Below are 24,846 nucleotides of genomic sequence, written 5' to 3'. Positions count from 1 at the left end.
CTTAAGCAAATATTCAGCTGGCTGCCATCTTGTCCCATCCTCCTCCTCCTACACACACACACACACACACACACACACACACACACACACACACACACACTGTCACCCTCACCCTCTTAGCAAGGGGTCTGGTGCATGGTGCTTTTGATGCCATCTGTTGGCAGTATACACGTATTACAGGAGCACTTCTCAACTGTGCAGTGAGTGACAAGGGCCGAGAGGGTTATTAAACCCACTTTGGGGAGTGCGAGTGAGTATGTCAAGAAGTGGGATAAGATGTTAGAAGTGGAAATGTGTTTTAAAGTTTCAGCAGACAAGTCCTGGACTGAGAGTGTCCCGAGGTGTTTCCTTAGGATGCAGGTCCAAGTGGCTTTTGTCAAAGCTGAACACATTGAAGAAAGAGAGCAACGTCTGCTGAAACGTGGTTTCTGAGAAGTGCCAGGCCTGGCTCTGACTGCTGACTGTCAGACGGAAGCTAATGACCCTTGGGGCAGCTGAAAGGCTGTAAAGAGCACTGCTTAATTGAAGGTAGCAGAGGGAGACAGGGAAACTTGGAGCAGCGTAATGGAAGGAGTGCATTAGTAGTGTTTCTGCACAGGCACCCTTTACCCAGAGATTCCTGTAAGTGGTCCCTTGCTGGGCAGAACCCATTATCTCCCTGGGATGCCCCATTATGGCTTCGTGGGATAGAATTCGTGGTGCCATGTTTCTTGGCACCAAGGAGGAGCAACCTAAGGAAAACATTTCCCAGAAAACCAGGGGGGGCAATATAACTTAGTTACGCAGTATTAAGTAAGCCCTGATGCACAGACGTCTGCTTGCGGAGTTTGCTTTGTTGACGAGGGCTGGTGATGACTTTGCTTGGTGGTGGAAAATATGTAAAAATATGTGTGCATTGCAAACAGCATTTCTAGGAATAGCAGAAAACTGTGAGATGACAGACTTTTGGAAACTGGGGAGGACAATATCTATCTATCTATCTATCTATCTATCTATCTATCTATCTATCTATGTATCATCTAGTTATTGGAGACAAGGTCTCATGGAACCTAGGGCTGACATGTAGTTCACTATGTAGTAAAGATGACCTTGAATTCCTCATCCTCTTGGCTTTACTTCTTTGAGTGCTGAGATCACAGGTATATACCAGTGGGCCTGGCTTGAATTTTCAATTATTTATAATTATTTGTCACCCGTTAGGTATCAGAAATGGGCTAAGAACTTCTACGTAATTTAAGTTTCAGTTTCTGTGGGTACTCCATGAATAAAAATTGTTATGTTCCTCCCTGCTGCCATTTCACAGAAAAAAATAGACTTAGGAACATTCTAGAATGTACTCAAGTTCATGAAGTCAGGAGGAGTGGGGACAGGTCTCCTCTGCAGAGCTCTGCCTGTCACAGGAGGTTTGCATGAACATCTTTGTGTCACTCTTACGTCCAATGATCTGTGTTGTTGTCCAACATGCCTTTGCTGTGAGTCTCCACTGCCCTGCCTCTTCCTCGCCTACCTATGACCTGTTTGAGTTGCATTAAACATTGTCAGAATGAACTTATTGTGCTGCTCTGAAGTAAGACTCACCCCTCCCAGTGTTATATTAAATGACCGGCTTTTTACATAGCTTTCCCATCCGCCTTCTTCCCTCTGCCCTCCTACACACATCAAAACCCTGGGCTCAGAGGAGGCCAGAGAGGACAATTAAGGGGCCTCAAGCCACTATTTACTATGAGAAAGTTCTTAGACGTCTTCAAAGGGTTTACACAGTGTCACAAGTGTCATCGAGGTGAGCAAGCACAGAACTGGAGTGTGCCTCCTTCAGTGGGGTGCTGTAGATGTGTTTGAAGTAGCTACTCTGTTGCTGAGGAGGATTGTTTTTACTCCTGACACCAACAAGGAATGCATAACCGGCATGTCAGGGGAGCACAGAGAGAGAGCCCATGGCGTTCTAAGTTGGTTTCATTTGTAATTTTGCTGTAAAATAAGTATTTGTACCCAGAATCACGGAAGGGGGTGGGAGTGCACTTTGGCAAGGCAGTTCCGATGGTCCCTGAATGTGGTGAGGTGGAAGAAGGCGAGGCACAGAGGTCCCTCTGCAGTTTTGCACTGTACGTTAACTTAAAGAGGTAATTTTAACAAGAAAAGAGAGGACTGCACTCTGCCCTTTGCGGATGCCTTAAACAGCCTGTTCAGATGCTGTCAGCGGCACCCTTGAGTGCCACCTTCAGGTAGGTCCTGTATACTGACCTAGTGTCTAAGAGCCTAAGACAAGCTAAAAACTTCAGTCAACTTCCTAGAGTGTCCTGCAGGAGACACTTGATGACACAAGTGCAAGGAAACAAAAGTATTTCTGGTGGGTTATTTTCAAGGGAGATTTTATTATTTTGTGAGAATCTAATAATAATTACTTTCCTCGTGCTTAATTTGGAGACCTTAAGTGGAAAATTACTGACCAGAACACTCAATTCACTTGAAACAGTGGTTTCAGTCATAGGTCACTGAGGTTACTGCAAAGATCAACAGAATTACTACATTTTAAAAAAATCAAAATCTAAGACAAATACAGAATTTGGATTCAAGCTATTATTTTTAAAATCATCCAAACTGCCAATCCAGCCTTTCTCCCCAATTCTTTTGTCTTTTCTTTAAACTTGGCAAGTCCATGTTTATGTAATGAGCTTCATTTTCAGGAGAGGATTCTGAGGAATATATATATATATATATATATATATATATATATTCATATCTCCTATTATAGTATCATATATATGTATGTATATATATATATATATATATTTGGCCGTATACACACACACATATCTTAAGAAGCTACTCTCCCTACCTACAGGGTTAGAGCCTGGGACCTGCACACATTCTGGCAAGTGCCACCAGAGCCAAAGAGCTCCTGTAAATAGTGGAGAAGGGGCTAGACACCTGATGACAAGCATCAGTTGCCTTCCTGTGTGTGACCTCCTCACTCCCAGCTCTTGCCTGGACTTCTAGCAGCACCATCACTTACAACTTTCCAGATGGCAACAGAAGCCCAAGTGAAGCTGGCTACACCAGCCTTTTGTGACTCCTCAATAAACAGTTAAGGAAGAGGGTAGAGCCAGGATTGGGGACTGCTGTCACACAGTAACATATGTAAGTACCCAGGTTGTTTTTGGTGTGTGTGTCTCTGTGTGTGTGTTTTCCAGAGGATAAAGTTAGGTGTCTTTCACGGACACCATCTTATTTCTTTGAGACAGAGTCTGTCATTGCCCTGAGGTTTTCCAATTAGGATAGGCTGACTGGCCAGTGAGCTCAGAGATAATGTTCTACCATGACAAGCTTTTTAATCTCATGGTTAGGAGTTGAATTTGGGTCCTTATGCTCACAGGGCAAGCACTTTACCAACTGAGCTGTCTCCACAGCTATCTATGGTGTTTGCTCTCTGCTTACCTTAGTTTCCTGGATTTTGCTTCCAAGATGAGGGTTCATGTTTCTGAGCATCCCATCAGGGGAGCACGGCCTGCCTCCTCAACACGATTGGTCCATTTTTGAAGAAACATGTTCTGCCTTCCCAGATGCCCCAGGATGCTTCCCTCCATGTTGATGAGCTGTATTATTATGTGTGGTGTAGATGGTGAGTCCTATTGACACACACACACACACACACTAGACTCTCCAAATAACGTTGTGAAGCTACAGGGATCCAGTGAGGTATAATAACTGGATTGGCACTGTTCTGCTGGGAGCCGGCATCAAGGAGCAACGTTGCCTTGCCTCTCCCAAACTCGGACCTTCTAAACTCAGGCCCTTAATAAGGATCCTGAATGGAGATGTGGTATCCTGACAAATGCATTATCTATTATCAATAAAACACGCTTTTCAAAATGTGACACAAGGACTGAAGAGACAGCTCAGCTATCGAGAGTGCTTCTGGATCTTCTAGAGAAAATCAGTTCAGTTCCAAGCACCCACTTTGGGTGTTTCACAATCCCCTGTAACTCTGGCTCAAAGAGATCTGATTGTCCTCTTCTAGCCTTTGCAGGTACCTGTGACAACCCCCTCTCCCCAACACACACACACACACACACACACACACACACACACACACACACACACACACTTGTTTCTTCACAGCTGCAAACTGTTGTATGCAACTAACAGCCACTGTTAGTGACTTAACTCTGAAAAGGAGTACAAGAAAGGTTTAAAAAGTCACTCAGTAAATTGTCACCATTGCCAGCAAGTTTTTAATTGTGAAGCAGAAGTGACAACACAGGCAGCATTCGGGGTTTTGTGGTATAAATAGCAGGGCCCTTTAACCACAGAGGGTATTGACCAGCTCTTCTGGTCGTTGCATCTGCTTTTGGAGTCTGGCTATTCAGCATGTGGTATTGTGGTGTGGGTTGCATCTGGCCCTCAGGAGTCAGACCCTGGCTCATAGATATGCATTCTAGACCAGAGGGAAGCCTATGTCCTTCCCCGTCTCTCCTACTTATTATATTTAGTCTGGATCAGAAGACCTGCCTTGCTTTCCTTCCTGTTGGCCACGTATTAACTGGCTCATATCCAAATGGACTGATGACTTCTTTTCTAGCTTAAACTTTCCCTTTTGTAGCACGGTTTTAAGGAGCAGGGAAGTTAGCCTGATGACTTGTTTCAGGGTGTGTGGCTCGGGTGCTAGCCAATCAGGGAGGCTCAAGACCACAGTGAACTGCTCGGCAACATGGGGGGGTGACTGTCAGGCAGTTACCCCACCTGGAACTCTGCTGAGGACTGTGGCCTGTCATCTGAGAGCTAACCACCATGCTGACTCACCATCCTTGTGGTTGAGAGAACACCAGTGAGCAAGAGGCTCCCATGAGCCCTAGGGCTTCAAAATATAGGCCAGAGAGCCACCACCGGAAGGGGTTTCCGTTAGTGAGAAACCAACCATTTTTCTGTCCTCCTTCTCTCTCTGTTATGATATATTGTTATATATGGCCAGGAAGACCTGGGTGTTTTGCTCTCAAATCCCCCAAGGAATCAGTGAAACTGAGTCCAGAAGCAGGGCCAGTGGCAGGAGTAACATCCATCTCTCAGGGACTCCTTGGGATGCCTTGGATGCTACTGTTAATCCTGGACTTAGCACAGCCTCTGCCAGCCCCCCTGGTACAGCTCTGTGCAGGCTTCCTAGAGAAATGGTATGACCATAGCCAGAGGCCTCCAGAAATTTTAGAGCAGGTTTGAAGCTTACTAAGTCAGGGAGGAAGGTGGGGGAGGATGGAAGAGAAGAAGATGAAGGAGGTTTATCCCCTACCTTGTATTTTATGTTAAGTCACCTCTTTCACTATTCAGAAAGTCCTGTGCATGTGCACCCTGCCCCACCCAGACTTCCTCCCCAACTCACTCCCACTGACAGTGATATCTTACACCAACATCCACCCTGTTCGCCTGGTATATTAAGGCATAACAATAATAACTTGAGTATGTAACGAGGTGGCAGATAGAATAAAATATTACATCCTAATACTCAGAAGCTGAATACATCGCTTTACAAGGCAAAGGGGACTTTGTAAGTGTGATTAAAACTACGGGCCTGGGGCTGGGGAAGTTATCCCGGACCTATTTGGGTGAGCTTTGTCTAATGATTAGAAGCAGACAGCCTTCCCTAGGCAGAGACAGAGAAATGTGAGCATGAGAAATGTTGAGAGAAGGAACGAGGAGAGGTCCAAGTGTTTCAGTTCTGTTTCTCTGATGTCAGACCTACTCTCAAGGATCTTCCAGGAGGGTGGCTCTGCTTGGCAAGGGAACAGGAGCCTCGGTCCCCTAACTCCATGCAACTACTTACACCTGAATAAGCAAGGACCCAGATTCTCCTCTGGAGCCTTCAAGAGCAGCACATCCATGTTGACACTTTTATTTTCGCCCTGGGAGGCCACAGACCCAAATGTTAGTAAAGTTGTGTTTTTATCTACTTAAGTTGACTCAATTTGTTTCATCATCAGTTAAATACGAATACAGAACAAAATGGAATATATTTTATACCCAACCCCTCCCCCCATGCCCTAGTTTTCAAGATGGCTCCCAGCAGTACAGGAATGCCATAGGTGACTGAGTGCTGAAGCTGAGGGGAGCATCTCTCTTTCCAAAGCCACATGCCTCTTGGTGCTGTTGGGTTAGCTTCTTCACTGTTGTTTACTTCTGTCATCTTCACTTTGCCAGAGTCCTCCTAAGGAAGTACACAGGAACTTCAGAAGTGTCCCCTGACATATGGTCCACACCTCTCACCATTTGCCAATCACCCACTCTGTGCCAGGATCTTGATGGAGTTTCTTTCATTTACTTCTTACAACAGCTTTATGAATTAACATTATCCTCATTGTATAAACAAGAGACATGAGGCTCGGGGGCAGTATGTGTTCCAATCCAAGGACACGAAGCAAAGGATTAGGGTTGAACCTGAGAGAAAATACCCTTCTCTCTGCCATGTGTCCTCCTGGTGTGGCCAAGTTGTCCCAAGGTCCAGCTAGTGTGTCTGGTGACATCTGATCCATAGAACTGACAGATTTGCAGGACATTTGCCCTTCCCTCTTGACTGTGCTCATTGGCTGTTTCTTTTCTCTGCAGAACCTGTGGCCAGATGAGGGCACTGTCACTTGAGTGCTTGGCAAAGCGTCGCTTTCAGGAGGACATGCTACTTTCTTCTCTCCTCATAGGCTATGGATTTCCTTCTTCCTTACAGACCCATAGCAGATGCAGCTTGAGGGTTTACAGGAGTGAGTTTGTGGGTGCTTTGGGAAGAGCTCTGTTGTCTGCACTGTCCTTTACAACTGGTCTTTGCCACTCTCCACCCCAGGCTCTTATAGAGTGTGGTGGAAACAAGAAAGGCAATTCGAATGAATTGACTTGTGCTGTCTTCTTTGTTGATTAGGAGTCCCAAACCCTGTGATGTCGTCTCTGTCTATGGGCTTGGTCTAGGCTTTGGGGTCTTAGTAGTTTTTGTGGGGCTGGCAGCAGAAAATGAGGGTTTGGGTTCTCCATATGTGAAAATTAAAATCCTGTTTCATGTGACTGATAGGGTGTTGTGTTGTAAGAACATAGGTTACAGCAGGGCAATGTTCCTAAGGTCCTCGACTCCTCAGGCCTGTCTGAGGGATCCCAAAGTAGTAAGTGTTGGCAAGGGAGTGCTGGTTTCTAACCTTCCCCACCCCACCCTGATCTCTTGCTCTGCGACTCTGAGAGTCCCATTAGCTCACAGCTTCAAGTTTGTGTAAAAGGCAGGTGAGTTAGTTCCCCAGTCCATAGACTTGTGAGGATTACTTTTTTAAACACATAAATCAAGTTCTGTGCACTAAATACACGAAAAGAAACAGCAACCATCCCCGCTTTCTCAATGCAGTGCAGCACCTGGGCACCGGTCTGCAATCTTTTTTTTTTTTTTTTTTTTAAGCCAACGACAACCGTTTCAACTGAAATCAACAGGAAGGAATGGCAGTCAGTCAATGCAGTCTAAACCCCCCCTTTCCTCTCTCCCCACAGGAGAATCCGACCACGAAGTTTCTAGGGGTTAGTTTTCCTACCCCACATGCTGCTTCTTTTGCCTTCATCCAGACAGGCTGGGCTCTGCCACGGAGGGTGGACAGAAGGCTTCTCAGCTGCTCAGCTTCCTTAGGCCTGCTTTTGCGCACACACCTCCTCTTCCCCATATGGCTGTTCTTAGCTTTTCTCTAGCTCTTCAGAGAAATTACAACCACAGGATGCTTTCCCTATGATTCGGCTTTTTTAAATGCTGATATTTAGCGCCCCCCCCCTGTCTTTCTCTCTTTCTTTTTTTTTTCTTCACCAAGTTAAGCTGTGCAGCCAGGTCCACCATGCCTTACCCAGACTTTGAGTGACAGAGCCTGCCTTTCTCAGACTGATCATGTTGAGAGGAACACTGCCACCTTGTGACTCAAACCAGCCTAGGGCTTCCCACAAGCTCTAGTTAGCAGGAAAACAAAAGAAACAAAACACAGTGGTGGTTTCTGTCTAAAACTATCTGACAAATTATGATGTAAGCCACCACAGACAATGCACATGCTCTAAGTCCTCGTTGTAAAGAGTGTAACTGTAGGGGAAATATTTTAAAGTCAAATGAATAATGAGCCAAAAATCAGGTTGACAAGCACAATGTTACAAAAACATAACACCAAATATCTTTGGATAAACTCAAGTCCAAACAATGTCCTGTCAGTAGAAAGAAACCAATAAACAAATCTAAACCAAATAGCCCAATTAAGAATGGAGCGTCGCTGGGCACGGTGGTGCACACCTATAATCCCAGCACTCTGGGCAGGGTACACAGCACTGGTTCCATAGCCACCCATAAAACACTGGAGTTTTACACTTGTTTGTTACACAGCAATAGCCAACTGATACACTGAACTGCAGCAGAAAGTCAGCACAGAGGAAATACCCAGAAGGCGATGGTTGAATTAACAATGAGAAGAACTGGGACATGTCCCCTACCACTTTTGTAGGGACCGCTCAGCTAGGGTATAACACAAAAGTTCTAACATTTATAACACAGGGATTAGAAATGACAGGAACTGAAATAAAAGTCTAGAACAAATTGTGTTTGAATAAAGTTAGAAAAATCTATGAAAATGTTTATTTTAGACTCTTCAATTATTTGTGAGAAAACACAGGATTATTGGGGGGGGGCTGGATCAGGATTTTTAAATTCCATTAGAAGATAAAGTCATAACACAATGCATTTTCTAGTTGGGTACAGTTGCACAGGTCTGTAATCTCAGCTCCTCAGTAGGTTGAGGCCATGAGAACTCAACCTCAAGGCCAGGCTGGGCTAGAAAATAAATTCAAGGCCAGTCTCAGTTATGAATGAGTTCAAGTCCACATAGACAAGTTAGAGAGGCTGTTTCAAGATAAAATGTAGAAGCAAGGGGCTGGACAGATGGCTCAGCGGTTAAGAGCACTGGCTGTTCTTCCAGAGGTCCAGAGTTCAATTCCCAGCAACCACATGGTGGCTCACAACCATCTATAATGGGGTTTGATGCCCTCTTCTGTCAAACATGCAAATAGAGCACTCATATAAATAAATAAATAAATAAAAAATAAATATTTTTATAAATATAGAAGTGGCTGGGGTATGGTTCAGTGGTAGACTCCTTATGTAGAGTGTTCATGAACCCTTAAAGTATTAAAATGAAATAAAACAAAGACAAAAATAGAGTCAAATTTGGGGTATTTCATTTAGGTTTGGATTTTAATAAGGTCACTCCTACACCTGGCTTCACATTGGTGCCACTCTGATGAGAAGACCACTGTAATCAGTTTGTAACTACCCCTATGTAGCTGGCGTTGGAGCGAAGCGTGACTTTCTTGTCGTGGCAGTCAGATGTGTCCTGTTCACATATGAGCAATAGGTGACCATCTACCCATCTCTCTCCATGCCCAAGGCTAAGAGGCTCTGTGTCTAGTTAGCAGTGGGGCATGCTCTTTCTGGAAACTTCCCCCTTTTATAACTGCCTGGAGTTGACTCTGAAGTGGGCAGGAAATCCTGCTGCCAACTTGTTGTTAAAATGGAAGCACCTCTGAATTCAGAATGAGGTGAAAGAGAGAAAGAGTGTTCCCAAGTCACAGCACTCATGATGCCTCCTGCTGTTTCCTGAAGGTGAAGCACCCACTTGCTTCTCAAGAAGACATCGGGCGTTGGTGCTGCTGTCTGTCCACCTGGACCAGATGCTCTACCTGGTGTGGGTCCTCCTTCTCCCTCACCTGCCTGCCAGAAACATTCCCTTTCCACAGTGGATAAGGGCCAGCCACGGTGCCACCTGAACATTAACCATGAGTCTTTGCAACCCCTCAGGGAGGTGCTTGAATATAATTATGTCCTTTTCACAGGTAAGAATAGGGAAGCACAGAGACACTGAATCACTCTTCTGATGTCACACAGCCACAAACGAGTCGAGCCCCTGTAGAACCAGCCATTAAGCTGCTGAGCCCATACACTCTTGATGGCCAAAAGTCGCTTTCAATTCACCCACAAGTTTACATCTTCAAAGGCGCTCAAAGGAATTCTTTTTAAAAATGAAGATTTACATGCCGGAAGAGCTGTTTCTCCACAATGGGTAGTTGGTGTATATCCAAATTTTTATATTTTATATGTACCCATATATGAGTTTAAAATAAGCAAACTAATTTTGAAATCAATGCTTAACATTGTCTTTTAAGGTAAGTTCTCTGAGTGTATGCCTTGTTTCACATGACCACGTTTTCATAACATTGCACAGCAAACTGGTGGTCTTTTCCTCAGGCAGGAGCAAAGCAGAAGAGCCAGGTCAGTTGCAACCTCACAGTTTATTTCAAGAACGTGTGTGTGTGTGTGTGTGTGTGTGTGTGTGTGTGTGTGTGTGTATGTGTGTGCGCGCGCGCGTGTGCATATGTGCATGTGTGTGCACACACGTGTATGCATGAGTGTGTGCATATATATGTTCACATGTGCATGTGTGCATTTGCAGGTGTCCGTGCATGTGACTGTGTGTGCTCACATGTGCACACACTTAGCATTGTGGAGTGGGATTTAGGATGGCTGGTATGAGTCGCTTTAAAATATCTAAAGTAATTTTCACGCATGCATGGGAATGGGGATGGCTTATCTGTTCCCATTAATCAGCCCTATAGCACGTGCTGTCGCAAAAAGCAATCAGTCATCTTGGCTGCCGTTTTCTTACAACTCTGCTCATGTTCCGACATACTGTTATTTTCATACTTTTAAAAGCACACTTCATTTCCTTCTCCTACTACAATTATGGTAGATTTTTTCCGTGCTATTATAGAATTTTTTTCTTTCTATTTTAAATCCTGCGTCATTATTTTGAATATTGTCTATAGCGATGTGTGTGTGTGTGTGTGTGTGTGTGTGTGTGTATGAGAGGGGGGAAGAGAGAGAGAGGCAGAGAGAGAGAGAGAGAGAGAGAGAGAGAGAGAGAGAGAGAGAGAGAACACCGTATAAGGTGTGATGATTCTTGCTAGCATTTAGGTTTTATTACGCTGTGGGTTTTGATATTAAGCACCAGTTATGTCTTGAAAGTTTCTCTAACGACACATTGTACCTTTGTATTTTAGGTATAATTTATGGAAGTTGCTTCTGGCTTAATGTGTACTTGAAAAGATTGAAAACGTCTCTCTCCGGATGCTCAGTTTTCCCTGCAGTGTTGAGAACACCCTTGACTAATGTTTAAGCCTGACCAGAAGATGGGAGTGTTCACCAACTTTTCTTTCAACACTGCAGCACTGGTGCTTTTCAGTGGACCTGGGCGAGGTACTGTGAGATCTACCCGGCTGTTGAAAACATCTGCTTATTTTATAAATCAGATTTTGTTTCTCTGAATGCTACACACAGTTGAGAATTTATCCACTATTAACAGTGCTTTTTAAAATTTCATTTTAAAATTAATTTCAACAACTGATTAAAACATACCACCATTAAACAATAGAATAAATTTGCTATCATATCTTTTTACAAATGAAATTTCTAAAATAAAATGTGGTATCTAACTATGGATGAACGATGATAAAGGGCTGACGTTGAATGCTGCCCTGAAGCCATGAGGTCTGGGCTTCACAGTGAGCTTGAGCTTCGAGGAGACAGTGGGCCAAATATGTGCCAGCCCCTTCCTGTTCTGAGACTGTGTGGGCTTTCTTCCTGCCCCAAGACCAACATACAGTGATTATAATACACATGGGATTTTAAAAATGCATATGTTTTACATCAAATTTATATTCAATAATTTAAACACTAGGTAAACATTTCTCTCCATAAAAGTTAACATAAATAAAACATTTGGTGCCAAGGATCATGGGATTTTGTCCACGCCCTTTGTAACCACTCAGGCAGTTGTCTTCCTTTCTGGAGCATTCTGAGATGATGCTAAGGGACTGTCTGTCTCTAATATGTATTTGTAAGCTTTTCTGGTGTTTAGACTTAGAATGTGGCCTTCTGGAATATATTTCCTTTTCTCACTTGCATGTAAATAATGTGAGCATGACCCTGCAAATTTCCCACAAGCTGTTTTTAGAAAGAGAGTGTTGTTATCCTGGGGGTGAGAGCCTTTGCACCATGACTAAAAGCACTGAAGCCAATTAATTCTGTTGGATTGAGTGTGGCTGTAAGACATCCAAGGTCAAAGTGACAAAAAAATATCTTTTAAGTTTGAAGAGGGAAAGATCTGGTGTATTCCAGACACCAAAAGGAATGCGTTCCAAGACAGACACATGCTTGTACCGACATGGATAGTCATGATGACATTAAAAAAAATTCCATGAGGTGGGGCTTACTGTCTTTCAGTTTTACAGAGAAGCACTCAAAGAAGCTGTTCTCAACCCCATGGCCAAGCAAGTCTACAGAGCTAACCATCTTCCTAAGAACAAATTGTTCTCCATGACTGCTTGCCTCTTCACACTATTTCCTGTGCCTGGTGGTGTTTCCTTCCTTCCTCCCTCCCTTCCTTCCTCTCTCCCTTCCTTCCTCCCTCCCTTCCTTCCTCCCTCCCTTCCTTCCTTCCTTCCTTCCTTCCTCCTTTCTTCCCTTCCTTCATTTCTTTTTCCATTTTTCATCACTATAAATAATATTGAAAATGATGACGAGATGGCAGGATGCCTTTGCTCCTTGGTGGGAGTCAGGGACAGCTTCAGCGCTTTGTGCACAGGCTTCGATGGAGGCCCCCATAGGCTGTGATGCTTTGAGGAGGACTGCAGACCCATTTCAACTCTGTCTGATTTCCGTTGGGCTTCCCTGAGATCCAGATGTGTACTTGAGATTTATAGTTGTTTACTGGGGAAAGAAAGTTTCATATAAAACAGGAAAAGAATTTTTCATATAAAGAATAAATATTTGTGCTGGAGATGGAGAAGCACAAGCCTTGGCTGGACCAGTTTCTGTGGCTGGCTGAATGTCTGGTACATCACAATGACTCCTATTCATGACCTTACGGACGGGCCAGGCTCTTTGCGGAGTGCTGAAAGCCATCATTTTAATTTTCACAAAACCTTGCAAAAGAGACAGTGTTATTATCTGTGTCAGTGAGGATGAAGAAACCATCTCACCTCAATCTATTTCCTCCCCCAAACTGGATTACATATTTGTAATTTTGTAAGTGGGTACTGGTCGTCAGGTTTTGTGTTCAGATATTCCTCTGAGCTCCCCTTCAGAAGGCTGCAGGAACACTGGGGTTAGGACTCCCCAGGCCAGTGTTGATCTGTAGTAGCTGCAGGTGTGAGAACAGCTCCTCTTGGACTGTAAGCCTACCGGTCCTCTGTATCATTGTTTTAGATGATGTCAGAAACTCTAGACCAGTGGTTCTCAACCTTCCTAAGGCTGCGACCCTTTAACACAGTTCCTCATGTAGTGGTGACCCTCAACCATGAAATTATTTTCATTCCTACTTCACAACTGTAATTTTTTTTTACTGTTATGAATTATAACGTAAACATTTTTGGAAATAGAGGGTTGCCAAAGGCACAGGTTGAGAGCCAGTGCACCAGACAATAGAAAAATTGTCATAAAATGTCTTGTTCCTTTAGCATGTGTTGCTGACTTAGTGCCACAAAGGAGTCCTGCGGTTAGTGGGAATAGCTTCTACAGGGCACTTGGGGACTCAGCTCTCTTATCTGAACACACTCTCTGCATTTTTACCCATGCAAAGTATTCCCTTTGTATTTTTTATTGTAATGGGAGGTGTCAAATTCAGGCTTGGTCCATAACCATTTTCCCATTGAGCTGCATTCCTGGTTCTGGAGGTATCCTTTTAATCTCCTGTAACACACATATTATTTTTCCAAGCGAAAATTCTTGTGTTTTTGTTGTTGTTGTTGTTTGTTTGTTTGGTTGGTTTTTTCTTTTTCGAAACAGGGTTTCTCTGTGCAGCCTTGGCTGTTCTAGATTCATTTTGTAGACCAGGCTGGCCTCGAACTCACAGCGATCCACCTGCCTCTGCCTCCCAAGGGCTAAGATTAAAGGTGTGCACTACCACCACCCAGTTAAACTCTTGTGTATTAATTACTAAGTAAATACATTTTTGCCCTTGTCATTCATACATTAAACTAAGAACATAGCTGAGAAAGGATTGCTTAGAAATGTTTGGTTTAGGAATATGATTTTAATTATTTATTTACATTCATGTATTTTTCGTTTTTGCTAGTGCATATGTTTTTTTGAACACTTTTATACATGTATAGAATAATTCTAATTAGTTTCCCTGTGCCCTCTTTTATCTCTCACCCACCCTTACCAGGTTCCCCTGTTTCCTAAAAAAATTTTCCCCATATTCACAACTTTATATTTTGCTCTGTGTCCCACAGTTTGTGTGTGTACGTGTGCATGGTGTTTATACTATGTGTGCATATGTGTGTGCATGTTTGTGTGTGCATGTGGAGGATGGTGTGTATGTGTGCATGTGGGTGCACATGTGAGTGCACATCCATGAGCGTGCATGTGGAGGCCAGAGGTCGACGTCAGGTGTCTCCCTTGGCTACTGTCAGTGAACTTGAACTTGTGATTTGGCAAGAATAGCTAGATAGCCAGCTCCAGACCCACTTGTTTCCTTCCTCTTTAGTACTGGGATTAGAGATGTATGCCCTGTTCTTGTTTATTTGTTTGTTTGTTTGTTTACATGGGTGCTAAGGATCCGAACTCAGGTGCTCATGCTCACATAGTAAGCACTTTATCAAGTCAACTACATCCTCAGCTTCTTTCTTTCTTTCTTTTTTTCTTTCTTTCTTTCTTTTTTATACAGGATCATGTGATATAACCCAGGGTCTTTGAATTTGCAATCCTCTTGCCTGATTCTCTAGCGTTCTTGGATTACAGTATTGTAGCACCATATGCCACAACACATGATTTTAAAGGTTGGGAACCTAGCACCTTTTCTTTCTTTTCGAGATTTATTCTTTCTTCCCGCACAGCCTTCCACTCTGAGTGTGCCTGTGTTCAGGGTGCCACATGGAGCTTTTCTATGGGGAACTGGAGAGTGAACTATCCAGCCAGACGAGTGGCTTAGGGAGGTCTTCATGAAAGCTGGGCTTGAATCAGACCTTGAAGAAAGAGTTTGGGATTTTTAAGAGCTATGGAAGGCCATATTAACTGAAAATCAAGCAACCTGAGCCACAGTTAGTTTCAGTTGCTGCCTTTGAGTCTGTGGAGGGTGGAGTAGACGGCATGGTTGGAAGAAAATGTAACTTATCTGCCTAGGGAGAAACAGATGCATGATTTTAATCCAGGAGAAATAGAAAATGAACGCAGGAGTTTGTGGACTTGGCAGGGTACTATTTTATTTTGGATACATCCTTGAAAAACATCCACTCAAGGCATTGGATTTTATAACTACAACACAGAGTGGTGAGGTAGCATTCCCAGGAGCTCACAGGCCACCAGCAGTAAACAGATCTTTGGTCCTTCTCTCTGTCTCTCTGCTTCTGTCTCTCTGTCTCTGTCTCTGTCTCTGTCTCTCTGTCTCTCTGCTTCTGTCTCTCTGTCTCTGTCTCTGTCTGTCTCTGTCTGTCTGTCTGTCTGTCTATCTGTCTGTCTGTCTGTCTGTGTCTCTCTCTCTCTCCCTCTCTCTCTCGTTGGTCTAAGGACAAGCACAATGCCAGTGTCTTCTAGGATTTAGAGGCCTGTGTGAACTCGGCAGTTTAGATGGTTACCACCCGTTCTGTGTATCTAATAGGGAGAAAATAGAGACCCATAAGGGGAAACTTTATCATATCAGTCACTGGACATGTATGTTGTGGCTTTGAGACAAACAGAAAAATTGACGGGGAAGTTGGTAGGGAGCAATACAGGGCTCAGAGAAGGAGACCACAGGCGATGTGGACGTCTTAATCCTTGGATTCTCCTTACACCCCTCCTTTCAGGTGTTTAAAGCTTTTCATGGGTGCATATTGTTCAAAGTGACGGATTTCCTAATGATGTTTTCACTCAAGTATATCACCTATTTGGCCATTTTCTCCCCAGTATCTTTTCCCACTTCTGCCTCTCCCTCCCTCCTCTCAAGTCACCACTTCTACTTTCATGTTATAGGTAACTATATTATCCAAATTCTTCTATGGGAGAATGTATGAAGCACTCGTCTTTCTGAGTCAGACTTATTTTTCTTAGTGTGATGGTCTTTAGGTCCATCCATTTCCATGTAATTTACATACACTTGTCCCTTATGGCGGAATGAAACTCCACTGTCCTCTTAGAATCATACCAGGAACTTAAAAGGGATAAATTTTGAGTCCGAGGTAGACATGTTCACTAAACAGACTTGGTAACTGACACTTAAGAGGTGTGCCTGCTTTCTTTCGCTTGTCTGTCTGTCTGTGAGTAAAAACTACGAGCTGCTGTGCTAGGTTCTGGGGTCCACTTGTGATCATGCCAGATGTACACAGAGGGACACGTCCTTCGTTCTGATGTTTTCCTTCCATGACAGAGACACCTTCAGCCCATAGTGTTTGGGGAGGTGAGATCACAAAGGAAAGGACAGAGATGCCCAGAAGAGGGCTCAGGACAAAATCTGCAAACACCGATTGCAGAAAGATGTGTAACCGCTTATTAATAGCCTGTGAGTTTTAAGTACAACTTCCTGAGACTTCTAAATCAGTTTCTATCTCATTTTAAAATTTGAATCAGTTCTTTGAGCTAACCTCCACCAGAGAATTATCTGAAATCCAAGCTAATAGAATAAATGATTAAACAGGCTGTCAATGAGGCAAATATGTCCACTGACCCAAGTTAAAAGGTGACAGACTCCAATTATGTTTAAAACATTCCCCTGGTGCACTGAGCCAACACTGGTGCCTTTTGTTGATATAAATGATCCAAAATTCTTCAAGGTTGATCTAGCTCCACCAGGTGGAATTAAATGTTAACCTTTTGTTTTTCTCTCATTAAAAAAAGGATTATTTTATTTTTATTTGAGTGTATTTGTGTGTATGTGTGTGTGTGTGTGTGAAGGTGCACACATCTATGTGCACATGTGTGTGTGTACATATAGCCAGCATGTGTGTACATGTGGGCCAGTGTGTGTGTGTGTGCCCATGTCTGTGTATACATCTGTGTGTACGTGTGTGTGTGTGTGTGTGTGTGTGTGTGTGTGTGTGTGTTCATGCACATGTGTGTCAGTGCCCACAAAGGCCAGAATCAGATCCCTCGTAGCAGGAGTGACAGGTGGTTGTGAACCACCCACATGGATTCTGGAAACGAAAATCCTGCAACTACTCAGGATCTGTTGACTCAGGATGGCAAAACCCATCAAAGGCAAAAGCAGAATGGCGTGATTTCTCATAACTTCATCCTCTCCACCTACTTTTTGTTCTTTGCCCCGTGGTTGCATGTGTGTACTACCTTCCCATCTCCCTTTCAGACGTACTTGCTCCACTGAACCTCCTCTCGCTACTTACCTATGTGTTTCTCTGCCATCTCTCTCATTTTTCTTTACTGGCACACAGAGGGTCTCAGATTGTAGCTAATATTTTCTCTGATCCAGACAGCATGTGCTCTTTGGATGGCATTATTTCCTGTGTCCATAGTGGTTTAGAGGACAGTGTCCCACTATGTCTTCCATGTCAAGTCAACAGCAACATTTGCTCTGGGATCATCTGGGAAGATAAGCTCTGGACGGCACAGGTCTCGAGTCACACAGCAGTTCTCAGCCTCTCTGGAAGCGTTCAGGAACTGTTTCCAACAACTAACTACCCCAGTACCAAGTGACTCTTGAAAGATAAAATCTGACAGTGTCCTAAGTCACCTCTCTGGCCAGCAATCTTCACTCTGCTTGGCTTCTGGAATGGAAGAGAACACTTGGAAGTTGCATCATTTAATGACATGTGAGCATAGTCCACAGTTGGTCTTAGTGCCTTTAAGCGAATGGATTTCTGTATGTGTGTTATTTGTTTTTATTTTCATTTTTTTCTGGAGAAAGATATAAGAATTACATCATGGACTTACTTGGAAAAAACATCACATTTTATTTATTAATGAGCCAGACTGTGAGGTCCACACATTCTACGAATATTAGAGTTATGCTGACTGACATAGAACTATCATAGTATAAATAAATCAGTACATACTGACTGAACCTGATTTAATAATTGACGCTACAAACCTAACCCCATCATATAATCTTGCTATTCAGACACCTACCTAGTTATTCCACCCTGCCCAGAATCACTTACCACACCCTTCTGCCTGTCTTTGTTTCTCTCTTCTGGATTTCTGGCTCGCTCCTTTCTTCGCTCCCTGCATCCATTGCTCCCTCACCAGAATCCATATCTCTTCTCTCAACATAAATGCCTTCCTATGGTGTGGCTTCATGCCAGAAATAATGGAAATGGTGGAAAATTTCCTTGTGGTTAGATGTGAAACCAACAGCAACGGAAGCCTGTCCTCCCCTCCCCTCCCCTCTCCTGCCCACAACTCCACCCCAGCTATGCACTTTGGCTCAGAGTGGAGAGTTCACAACTTGTGGTGAGAAGATCAGAGCGATTCTTGTTGGCTTTGCTGCCTAATGTGTGCTTGGACACAGCTAACAAGTTTCTGGGGGCCCTAGAGAATGGGGATGGCATCAGGCAAGCACAGTTCTTCCTTGGAGACAGCTGTTGAGTCCCAAAGAAGTGTCCCCAGCGGGGACCACAAACTCTGTGAGTTTCCTCCGTGGGCTCTCCAGCTAACACGAGGACCCAAATGGAACAAAGGTCTACATACCGTATGAGCCAATCTGGCCTTATTAAAATTGCACTCTGTGGGTTTGGGTTTGTTCATTAGAGAATTTTCAGGACTCTTGAAATGCTTGTGGGTAGCCTGGCATTTCCTTAGTGACCTGGCCGTTGGGATCCCTAACTAGCTTCAGGGATCTGTGCCTCTGTGAGTGACAAAGACATCTGTGTGAAAACCAGCTGCGGGAAACACATGGACATTCCTGAGCCTTGAATTTTCTAGTATGCACAAAAATGCCAATTATCAAATCTAGGGCATGGCCTAGAGCTCAAATGTCAATCAAGCTATGGATGCGTTGGTAACTCTTATTGTCTCTGGCTCATTTTCAAAGTCAGCTTTTAGTTCTTTGTCTAGGGTTAGAACTCCTTGTTAGCTTGCCTATTGATATTATTATTGATCTGGTCCTGTTTAGGCAGCTGTTTCTAGAAGACCAATTCTAAAAATAGACTTTCTGGGCCCAGCCCATGGCTCTTACAGTCTTTCTGCCTCACTCTTCCCCTGATGTAACCTGAGCCTTAGGTGCAGGAGTTGCGTTGAACACATGCCTTTGGGGCTAGCCTCCACCTGATCCACTGATCTCCGCAGTGTGCCCTGTTGTGGATGCCTGTAACGATGATTGCTATTTGCTGTAAAGAGAAAAATGAGGGAGTAAGGGGGGGGGGTAACCTGTGGGGATACGGATATGATCCAAAATGTAGTTTGGGATTAGGCTGCCTAGTAAAATGGTGGCAGCAGATTCTCTTCTAAGATGCAAGGTTTCACTAACCAGGTGGCTGGCTCAGTTCTGAGTACTAAGCATGCCTTGCCACCCACGGAGTGGGCTTTAAATTCACTTAGACAGCTGTTGGTTACCAACAATATTTGAGCGCCACAATTGCTCCTTTAACGGTATCTTGCCATGCTGGTCAGAATTGGGGTCCACTGATGTCACAGCTAGATGGGACTTCTCATTGCTTTACAAGTTCACCATTGAGAACTTGCATAATATTTTCTGGTACTAACTATGAAAGCTAGACTTCAGAAGGAAGGATTTCAGGCTAGACTGAGCTCAAATAATCCATGTCCTAAGTGTGCAATGTCTTTGTCAATAAAGATTTGCCTTCAGTCTCTGAGAAGCAACCAAGGGCAGTCACTTGGACAACCATGACCAACAACATATATGCATTACATACATGTGTTATATGTAATTTTAGACATTTGTGAAACAATATGATCCATCCAGGCTTTATCAAGCAACCTTAGTGTTAATGTGTCTCTCCTTCCTCCTTCTGCAGTGGCTTCCTCTCCTCTCTCCAGCTAGAGCCCTTGCTCCACTTCCTCCTTCCTGTCATCTGTATCTCGCTATTCCTTCCCTTGCCCCCTATCCACCCAAGGGCTGTTTCTAGTTTCCTGGTTCCTGAAATTACTCCATGTTACATTCTCACACCTGAAGATTTGGAGCTAGGACTCGCAGAAGAAAGATAACATATGGTGTTTGTCTTTCTGGTCAGGGCTACCTCATTCAACACAATTTACCTGCAAAGAGCGGGAGAACCAGCCTCTCCCACTGACAAGACCCATACGTGGTTTTCTAACATCAAGTATTCAGTCCTGAAGTCATACAGACACAACAAAAATAGACTCAATGTGTTGTATTTATATATCTGTGAACACAAACACTTTTCTACTGCTGTGTTAAAACACCTTGACCAAAAAACCTTATAAAAGGAAGGGTTTATTGGGATTGTGGTTCCAGAGGACTGGATAGTATCGATGATGGTGGAGTGAAGGCATGACGGCAGGAAGGAACAACTGAGTGCTCACATCGCAAACCTTCAAGCAGGAGGCACAGGGAGCACACTGGGGATACTGGGAGGGCTTTGAAACCTCAAGACTGACTCTAGTGACACACTTCCTCCAACAAGGCACGCTTCTTTTAAAAAATATATTTTTTATTTATTATAACTTATTCACATTACATCCCGATTGTTACCTCCTCACTCTTACTGTCCCATTCCCACCGTCCCGCCCTCTTCTGCCCTATTCCCTTCCCTTAGACCTCTGACAGGGGGCCCTCCTATACTGGTGTCTGACCACAGCCTATCAGGTCTCATCAGGATAGCCCACATCCCCTTCCTCTTTGTGCCTGCAAAGCCAAGGGGGCAGTGATTAAATTTTGGGCACCAGAATGCATGTCAGAGGTTCAGCAGTGCTCCCCCCACCCTTGGCCACGTGGAGAATCAGTTGTCTGTCAGCAACATACGAACATGGGGTCTAGGTTCTCTGCGTGCATTGTCCTCGGTTGGCCCTTCAGTTTGTGCAGGTCCCCCTGTGTCTAGATGCACCAGCTTTGATGGTCTTCCTGTGGAGCTTCTGACCCCTCCGGGTTCTTCTCCCACAATTCTTCCTTACAACTCTCAGCACTTCCGCCCAGAGTCCGGCATCAAGTCCCAGTATCTGTCCCAATCACCCACTGGGTGGAGTCCCTCAAAGGACATCTATTACTTTTTTCCATGTTTGCATCACACCTTTTCTTCAGAAATGGATAAAACATCACAAATAAAACAACTCCCCCCTTCTTTACTTTCTACCCATAGCAAGTAGTTCCAGCCATAGCTCAAAGTAGTATTTATTCTGTCTAGATTTTCCTACCTTTAGATATACATATTCTCAAGGTGCGATATATTTTTTATTTTTAAAAGATGCACATAACTAGTATACTGTGAATCTTTTTACTTTTGCTACATTCCTAATTTTTGAGATTGGTCTCCTATAGCACCTCTGTAATCAGCAATTCCTGTTAGAAATGACTTAGTCCACCATGTGACTATAGCTGATTTATCCATCTTCACCAGTGGTACTGAGGCAATTTCTCCCACCTTGATATCGTGACTAACAACAGCTAGCTGTGTGGAAGTCTGAGGAAGGATGGCAGGCTACCAAGAAAAGACTTGATACCCAATGAGTGTATACAGGGGCAAGAGGTCCCCCTCAGTCACAGTCAGAGGGGAGGAGAATGAGGGGAAAATGGGAGGGAGGGAGGAATGGGAGGATACAAGGGATGGGATAACCATTGAGATGAATATGAATGAATTAATAAAAAAATAAAAGTAAAAAACAAATGAAATTTAAAAAAAGCATGTGTGACACTCCTAGAGGTTTGGTGGCAGCATATGTTCATTTCAGCTATTTCAGAAAATGTGACACTGCTCTCCAGTGACAGCAGAGATTTATGCTGTCCTCAGCACTGAACGGCATCTTCTTCCCGTGTCCTTGTTAGTGCGTGTGCCTCTTGCCAGTGTCTGTGTTGTAACACTAAAACTTTCTCTTTCGCATTGGTATGAACACGTATTTTCTTGACGGTCTTGAGGCACTTGTTGGCTATTTATGTTTTCTTGTAAGTTTCCTCTTTATATACTTTGCCCATGTTTAATGCGAATTGTACTCTTTAATCTTTTTCATACCAGTTATGATAGAGGATGAGATAAAGTTGCTCTTGCGCTTGTGGCGTGTACTACCAGCTAAGTAACGCGTCTTCAGGTTGGTTCTCACATTTGTGTGTTAGAATAATAAGCAGCGAGGTGGATGAGACCCATGCTGTGAATTTCCTTCCCAGGAGTAAGTTGTTCTGTTTTGTTTTCTGCATGAGGGAACTGAGGGGAAAATGCTGCACATGGCACAGAGCTCTGCTTTGTCCTGCAGGCCTGGCTGTGCCTCTGGCTAGAAGAAATAGGTGATTCTCACGTGGAAAGTGTGGCCTGGTAAATTACTATTCTCTTTTGGCCCAACCAGACCTCAGTCATTCTGGAAGAAAATTCTAGTGAGTGTCACAGTGTCACGTTTCTTAGGCTACATCTTGGGTGACAAACCTAAGGGATATAAGCTTGTGAAAGGCCTAGCAACTTAGCATAGGGTAGGGGGGGAGAAGAGCTTCTTATTAAAATATAGTTAATAGTTTAAGAGTATTAATTAATTATCAACTCCTTAATCTGACTTCCTGACAGAAAAACCTGGGACTGGGGTCAGTGGCACAGAAAAATAATTTTCTACAGCCATAGAAACCATGAAGAGGCAATTCAATTTGGTAAGATGTGGAACCACATAAGATAAAATTAGCTCAGCCTGTGTTGACTGTCTGGACCTTTTTTCTGCTGTGATCATGGAAGAAAGCAGAAGAAAGCCCTGACAGAGGAACAGACGCCTCCTGAGGGACGCAATAAGTGACGCCTCATGTGGCTGCCTGGAATTATGGCAAGATTAGGCTCATAATCATGTCTACTTGGAAGCCTTTTGTAAGGAGAAAAAAAAACCCAAGAAAATTGGGGACAAACAGCACCTTGAACAGCAGGGCTCATGGGAGGGTCATTAGCAGTCATCGGAAACAGAATGCAAACTGCTGCTCATTTTGTGTCAGGCTCAGCTTGATTCTCTACCTGTGCCATAAGGAATTTCAGGGACTCTGTAAGGACACTTTGCTAACTGTTGCTGCCGCTGGCCCTCCCTGTAGCTACGATTACCATAGATGCTGGGGTTGTGTGGGATGGATCTGGTTTATACATTTGCTATCAGTTAACAATGCATTTCTTTACCCTAAAAAATTGTCCTATTTTGTACTATAAATTATGTGGTCATTCCATCTTGAACTTTCTCAAGATACTGTTGTATGCTCATATAGTTGACTCTCCCATAAACTACGAACTTCCTGAAGGTAGGGATTATGTCTTGGTTTGGTCTTTGTGTGCCCAGCTGTTATCACTCTGCATTCAGTAAGTGCATTCACCCAAGATTTCAAAAAAATAAAAGAATAGAATCCCGCGCAAAAAGAATTCCTGTTTTGAATATTTATCTTAATGCAGGTTCTTTGAGAGGTGGCTTTCTTTGAGCACCTGAGTGAAGGGCCTTAAGCATGGATGGGATGAGGCAAAGAGGAGCCATCAGAAGTAGTAGCTATAGTGTATATATGACAAGTGCTTTCCGGGAGCACTTGTGCAAAACCAGTGACAAATGCTGCACTTCAGAGATTCTTTTTTGGCAAAGGTTGCCTTTGAATCAGTCTTTATTCTGCATGGAAGAAATGAAGCAAATGGTGGCCCTGGAGCTATTAAAAGGCTCTACATTTCTCAAGGACCCCACCTTTCTTCCTTTCTTCAGTAAGACTATTCTAGGCATGGTGTTCCTATGCTCTGTGTTATCTCTCCAACAGACTTTATACATTTATTTTGATAATGTATAGTTCAATTATCTCATTTTGTGCCTCCTGAAAAAATTGGCTCAGGTAGGTTGAGCAATTGTTCACACTGACCTATCTATTTAGCATCAGAGGTGAGACCAGGCAAAGAGTAACTTTCAGTTCATTCGTTATCCTCCGATGTCATTTAAATGTCTATTTTGTATCTTTCTTGAGCATGCTGATTTTCGCTCCTTCCCTCCTTTCTTTCTAAGATCTACTTGGAATTTGGCATTGCCAGTTAGCAAGACCATGCCTTGATCAGCAGAACCCAATGGGCACCCAGTGAATGCTCCGGGATGCTACAAAAATGGGAAGCTTGGCAAGCCAACTAACTCCCAAGTAAGTTTGAAAAGACATAATTTTGAAAAGGTTGGCTCACCAGGGACTATCTCAGAGGGACAGACACTTGTCTGTATCACACAGAAAGAAGATGAAAGAGGCAAATTGGAGTTGTGGAGTGAAATGTAGTTGCTCACAGGATAGGGAAGTGGAGGACTGCATCTGTGCTGTGTGCACCAATAGTTTTTATTAAAACTATTTAGAAACTATTACTTTTTGCCATGTTTGCATCACACCTTTTCTTAAGAAATGGATAAAACATCATAAATAAAACAACTCTTGAGGTAGGGGGGTAAGCTTTTCTTCTTCATTTCCTCCTTCTCTTTCTCCATCCTCTTTCTTCTTCTTCTTCTTCTTCTTCTTCTTCTTCTTCTTCTTCTTCTTCTTCTTCTTCTTCTTCATCTTCTTCTTCCTCCTCTTCCTCCTCCTCCTCTTTTTTGTCTTCCTCTTCCTCTTCTTCCTCCTCCTCCTCCTCTTTCTTGCCTGTCACCCCAGCACAAAAGCTGAGATGTTTCTTCTATGGCACAAATGAATGAAGGTTATCTTGCCTGCGCATCTTCTCATGTGACCAGAAAAT

General features: G+C 43.6%; 1 long non-coding RNA gene across 3 annotated transcripts in view; it reads left to right on the top strand.

Moving 5' to 3' along the window:
• The window catches only part of LOC311595172, a 29,636-nt gene extending 5,262 nt beyond the window's left edge, over positions 1-24,374 (top strand). For 2 of the 3 annotated variants that reach the window (XR_014778345.1, XR_014778346.1), the window contains exon 4: positions 9,868-10,367. This is a non-coding gene — a long non-coding RNA (uncharacterized lncRNA). Of the gene's footprint in view, positions 1-9,867; positions 10,368-24,142 lie in introns of those variants that run through there. The other variant, XR_014778344.1, reaches the window with a different exon arrangement.
• The last annotated feature ends 472 nt before the right edge of the window (positions 24,375-24,846 follow it).

This window comes from Acomys minous (assembly GCF_964271855.1).
Source record: "Acomys minous genome assembly, chromosome: 3".
In the NCBI taxonomy this organism is placed as follows: Eukaryota; Metazoa; Chordata; class Mammalia; order Rodentia; family Muridae; genus Acomys; species Acomys minous.
Note: the sequence above shows the minus strand (reverse complement) of the source record. Positions and strands in the feature narration are given on the sequence as shown.